Consider the following 5,983-nt stretch of genomic DNA (forward strand, 5'->3'; position numbering starts at 1 on the left):
GTGGCTAGCAGGCGCCATTAGGGCGCGAACACTGCAGGACCCGCGGGTCCCTCGCTCCCTGCCTCATACATTAAAGATGCGGAGGCGCCAGGGCTGCAGTGCCACAAACATGAAGACAAATTTTTAATCCCGAGCAAGAAGATGCCTGGAGATTGGGGACGCGGGAGAAAAATGAATTAGGTTTTTATTATGTGTTTTATTATGCTGCAATTGAACAGGATTAGGTGAGAATACAATATATTTCTGATGTGGCAGGAGGCTGCGGGAGACAGGCTGACAGCAGGCCTGAGAAGGTAAAAACTCTGAGGAGTGTGTGTGTGTTGGGGTGGGGGGAGGGTTCCTGGATGCAGAAGTCCCAAGGGAGAGGCCAAGGAGAAGCATAAATGGCTGGGCGTGCCCCTAGGAAAGCTTGACTCTGAATGGGGGGTAGTACTCCTTTGAGAAGATGGTATTACAGCTTGCTAAAGGATGAATAGGCTTTGAAGAAGTGTGTGTGTGTGTGTGTGTGTGTGTGTGTGTGAGAGAGAGAGAGAGAGAGAGAGAGAGAGAGACAGACAGACAGACAGACAGAGACAGACAGAGACAGACAGACAGACAGAGAGACAGAGGTACTTCTGAAGGGGAACTGAGTCACAGAAGGAAGATGTGGGCCAGCTATGAAGACTGGACCCTCTGTGACACCGGGGTCCGAAGGCCAGAGGTTTACACTGGTTCTTTTGAGACTCAGTCTCTAGGCTCAGGCCCTGTGAGTCATTTTTCTTTTATGCCCCTGTCTCCTTTCTTCTTTTTTGCTCACGCTTAAATTTTTACCTTCCTTTTTGTCATAGCACAGTCCCAGCGCCTTTGTATCTTTAATGTATGAGCCAGGGAGCAAGGGATCTGTAGGTTATATTGACTTTGGGAGTGCCCACTGTGTGCTGAGTCCTAGCTTATTGCAAGGCTACCTTCCTCTCAAATACCGCCCCCCTCGCCCCCCATGGCTATCACCATCCCTTCTCTCTCACCCAAGAAGACCTCCTGGGATGAGGGCTCCCAGCTGAACTCCGGAGCTGGACTGTCAGCTGGGGGGTGGAGCACCCCCTTCTCAGCTGGAACCGTCCCCTTCCCCGGATCTTCCCTCCCAGCACCCCAGCCAACGCAGCTTCATTAAAGGGCCGCCGGCCCCGTCTCACCTGCTGCTGCGCCCTCGCGCTCCGCCAGGGACCCGTTCCTGGCGGTGATGAAGAGGCCCATTAGCCGCTTCTACCTTTAGGGCGGACTGAGTCGCTCCCTCCACCTCCCAATTAGGATGTGAGAAACCGTCAACCAAGATTAATAGTTGCCCGGCCCCGGGGCAGGGAGAGGAGCCCAGAATCTGGGCCGCTGCTGCTTGCTCTGTTCGAGGCCAAGCCGGCGAGGGCCGGGCGCACCACCTGGCCTCACTCCTCTTTTCCCCAGTCTTCGGCGCATCTTGGACTCTGAGGTGAGTCCAAAAGTGGGGTGACCAGTGTCAATGTTCCCTACTGCATCCCAGATATGGACCAGCTCCAAAGAAAGACATTGTCGCAGCACGGGGGAGGAAAGTGTCTCTAGACACTGCCTCAGTTCTTCCAGACTCTCAAATTTTAAATCATGAACTGACCTTATGATTTCTATCACTCTGGCAGTTTCTCATTATAGAGACTGTATTTGTGCCATTAGAGCTTTGGTGTCTGTCTCTTCGATTAGACTGGGGGCTTGGGTGGAAGGGAAAGTGGTTTTGCATACCATGTGCCCTCAGAAACTGGGTGCTGAATGGGCAACAATCGTGCTTGCTTTCTGTTTGTCAGAACATCTGCTTCCTGTGCACACCAGCCCAACACTCACAGCACCTGCAACCTTGTGATCATATTCGGATGATAATTTAGTATTTCTTTTTTAAAGTCAACTTTGTTTAAAAATTTTACCCCACTCTGTGTAGCCGGGCTGGCCTGGAACTTGCTCTGTAGACCAGGCTGGCCTCAAACTCACAGAGGTCTGCCTGCCTCTGCCTCCCAAGTGCAGGGATTAAAGGCCTGCACTGCCATTACCCTACCAAAAGATATACTTTTTAATTTATGTATATGGATGTCTCCCTGTGTAGGGGTATCCAAAGAGGCCAGAAGAGGGAGTAGGACCCTTTGGAACTGGAGTTACAAGTGGTTGGGAGGCACCCCATGTGCTGAGAACTGAACTTGGGTCCCTTGGGAGAACAATGAGAACTCTTAACCACTGAGCCGTCTCTCCAGCCCCTTATTCATTATTTCTGTGATTCTCAGTTCTGTATCCTCTCTCCTGCAAGGCCAACAGCTCTTGAAAGCACATTGCTGTCTCGGTACCAGCAAGCAAGCAGGAGCCCTAGGCACTTTGACAGACTTTATAGTGTCTAAGGCCCAAGAGCCTCCGGACTCCTCCAACCCCCAAGGCCCACAGGTAGCTTAAAAATAACTTTATCCCCCACAGTCATTTTTCATTTTGATTTTGGAAAGCCTTGGGGAGTCTGTAGGCAGTTCCCAGGTATCCTTTGGCCATGACAGTCATCAAGAACTAAGTCTTTTTTCCCCTCACCCCGTCCCAGGTTAGGATTTGGGGCCCAGAAATGCCTTGCATTTTGTATTAAGAGAAAATTCTTGCCACTAAGTCTCAGGCTCTGGTGGCCAGTGCCTACATTACCAGATGAGGCAGGAAGATGGCTTAAAGCAAGAAGTTGGAGGTTACTCAGGGAAACAAAGGAAGATCTAGTCTCTAAATAAATAAATAAATAAATAAGTTAAGTAAGTAAGCCTCAACTCTGGTTTCTCTCCTTTGGATGTAAAACCTAGGACTAAGAGGTATATGAACTGTCGCTGCCTAGACCGGCGAAATATCAAGGAGAAACCGAGAAGAGAGTGTCCGAGTGTGGGTGTGCGCACCCGGTGTTCCTCCTCATCTCGTCACGCCCCTGGTGTCATCTCACTAGAACCTACTTATTCTATAAAGGAGGGTCAGGAATGGATTTGGGGCAAGATCGATACTTCTCTGGACGTTGATGACCGCAGGCTTTCACCTTGCAGATAATGGGGTGAGCGGCGGTAAATTCACTCCGACAGAGCGGGCTCCCCCGGCCTTAATGAGATAATCAATACTTGTTCTCGGCTTAATTTCCATCTAATTGCTCTTTAACGACGCCGGATAATGGGCCGCCTCCTGTGAGGTGGGAGCTGGCTGGGAATCCGACCCGACTTGGACTCCCTCCTTCTCACCCCCCCGGGTGGGGTGCCCTAACGCAGGTGGAAAGGGGGCGCACCGCCTGGCTTGCAACTAGAGCTCCTGTGCGGGCTTTCCCACCCTGAGGACACCAGGCCTTTGAGGAAGGATGCCTGAAAAGGATCGGGTTGGGCCTAGGAGCCACCCACCTGATGGGTAGCCTCTGGATAAGTCCTTTGTTCCTTCCGCTTCCCACCCTAAGGAAACTGTCAACTTCCTCATGTCTGAGGTACTGTTGCTGTCTTTTTTTTTTTTTTAATGACGAAAACAAAAATATACCTAAAAGCGAAGCTTCTGGAAAAACCATTTGTTCTTCCCTGTCTTGTATCGCTCCTCAAACTTGACCTTGGCCTCCCGCCTGGCCTTGCGTTTCAAAGCTGGATCCCTGAACACATCCTTATTGACAACAGTCTTGTCCAAGGGGATATCCACAGAGTACCTTGTGGGCATGAGGTGGTTGTAGTTATAAACTTTCACAAAGGACTTGATCTTAGATCGCCTGGTGATTTTCTTCTTGCCCATGGCAGCTGTCACTGCCATGGGCAAGCGGTCATGGATAGCGGTCAATTCCAGCCATCAGGGCATGGCTGTAAGGGCGGTCCGAGGTGCCATCGTCAATGTTCTTCACAATGACGGCTTTGCATCCGGAGTAGTGTCCAGCCAGGACCAGCATCACTTTCCCGGGTTTCATGAACTTGCCCATTTCGACAGCAAGGAGCAGACACCTGGCAGAAAGTACTGTTGCTGTCTTAAGGAAGACTCCAGTCATCTATTTTTCCTATGAGAAGGCTGAGCCCACCTGCAAAAGAATCTAGCTAGATCAGAGGCCCCTATCACCAGACCCAGCTGGAGGTAATATGGTTTTCTCTACTTACTTTTTTTTTTTTTTTTTTTTTTTTTTTTAATTTTTGTAGTTCTGAGGATCAAAATCCAAGGCCTTGAGGCAACTATACCACTGAGCTACACCCCGACCTCTCTTGGTTCCGGTCCTGAAGCACTTTAACCCACAAAGTTCCTTATCACCTTCCTTCCTTTTCCTTGTTTTTGTTTGTTTGTTTGTTTGAGACAGGGTTTCTCTGTGTAGCCTTAGCTGTCCTGGAACTCACTCTGTAGACCAGGCTGGCCTTGAACTCAGAAATCCACCTGCCTCTGCCTCCCAAGTGCTGGAATTAAAGGTGTGGGCCACCACCACCCTGCACCTTCCTCCCTTTTCATCTTTTATTTTCTGAGCCAGCAGTTCTTCACCTCCCTAATGCTGGGACCCTTTAAAACAGTCCCTCATGTGGTAGTGGCCCCCAATCATAAAGTTATTTTGTTCCTACTTCATAACTGTAATTTTGCTACTGTTATGAATCATAATGTAATATCTGTGTTTTCAGATGGTCTTTGGCCACCCCACAGGTTGAGGATGGCTGATCTGGGTTTGTGGATCCCTACATCTCCACAACAGGGCAGTTTGGAGTCTTTATAGACATCTACTCTGGGATGCAGAGATGGCTCAGAGGTTGAGTTCTGCCACTCTCCCAGAGGACCAAAGTTCGAGTCCTAGCCTTCACATCAGCAGGTCCATAACTGTCTAATAAATAACTCCAGCTCCAGGGGATCCAACATCTCTGGCTTGTGTGGATAACTGCATTCACATACACATAACCACACACAGGTACACACTATGCATAATAAATATTTATTTAAAATGTACTGCAATATCATCCAGAGTGGTGGTCCATGCCTTTAGTGTCTCTCAATACTTTGACAAAGGCAGATGCAGTTTGAGGCTAGCCTAGTCTACAGAGTAAACCCCAAGACAGCTAGGACCATACTGACATCAAACTAAAATAAATAAACTTTAAAAATGCACTGCAGTTTTAATTCCAACTGCAGGTTGACAAGTAATATCAGGATAGTGAGGTGGTGAGATTTATATGTCTTAGACCAGGGCAGCTCCAAGATCAAGCCTTAGCTCAGTTGGTCTCTAGCCAGTGCTGACACTGAGCAGACATACCCAAGGATCTGGACCTCAGTTTGCATTTAAAAAGTAAAGCTAGGGGCAGAGCGAGCAGGATTGGAGCGAGCGGGGCCCCGGCAGAGGTCCTGAGTTCAATTCCCAGCAGCCACACACACGATGGCTCACGGCCATCTGCACAGCTGCAGTGTACTCATACACATAAAATAAATCTTAAAAAAGAAAAGAAAAGAAAAGAAAACAAGCATGAGCTAGCACATCTGTTTAAAAAAAATAAATTAAAAAAAAAAAAAGGAAAGCTAATAATCTTACCTTGCAGGCTCTTCACACGTCTGAGACAAGCTAACACATGTGATCTGTTAACCACTGTGCTTGGCCCCTGCAACTCTTTGCTAAGTGATAGCTATTATTACACTGCAGTGTTATAGCAGAGGGAGCCATCTAACTCAAGGAACACAACAGCAAGGCTACAGGCGCAGGCAGGAATCTTAAATGAGGGAAGCAGGCCAGGAGGAGAGGAGACCACTGCAGGCTAGAGAAGGCAGGCTTTTTTTTTTTTTTTTCAGAAAAGCATGCAGTATTCACGTGGACTTGTAGGCCAGGAAGTACCCACGTGGCTCAGTCATCAGTCTTAGGTATTATTTCTCAAGAGCTATCCCCCTTTCTCTTTTTTGTCTGCCCACCCCGCGCTAGATAGAATCTCTCCATGGTACCTGGTGCTTGCCAATTAGACTAACCTGGATGGCCAGAGAGCCCCAGGAGCTCCATCATGCCTCA

General features: G+C 48.8%; 1 pseudogene; it reads right to left on the reverse strand.

Moving 5' to 3' along the window:
• Positions 1-3,502: 3,502 nt before the first annotated feature.
• Positions 3,503-5,597, reverse strand: LOC116101191 (annotated as a pseudogene).
• Between the last annotated feature and the right edge of the window lie 386 nt (positions 5,598-5,983).

The sequence above is a fragment of the Mastomys coucha genome, unplaced genomic scaffold (genome assembly GCF_008632895.1).
Source record: "Mastomys coucha isolate ucsf_1 unplaced genomic scaffold, UCSF_Mcou_1 pScaffold21, whole genome shotgun sequence".
NCBI classification, from domain to species: Eukaryota; Metazoa; Chordata; class Mammalia; order Rodentia; family Muridae; genus Mastomys; species Mastomys coucha.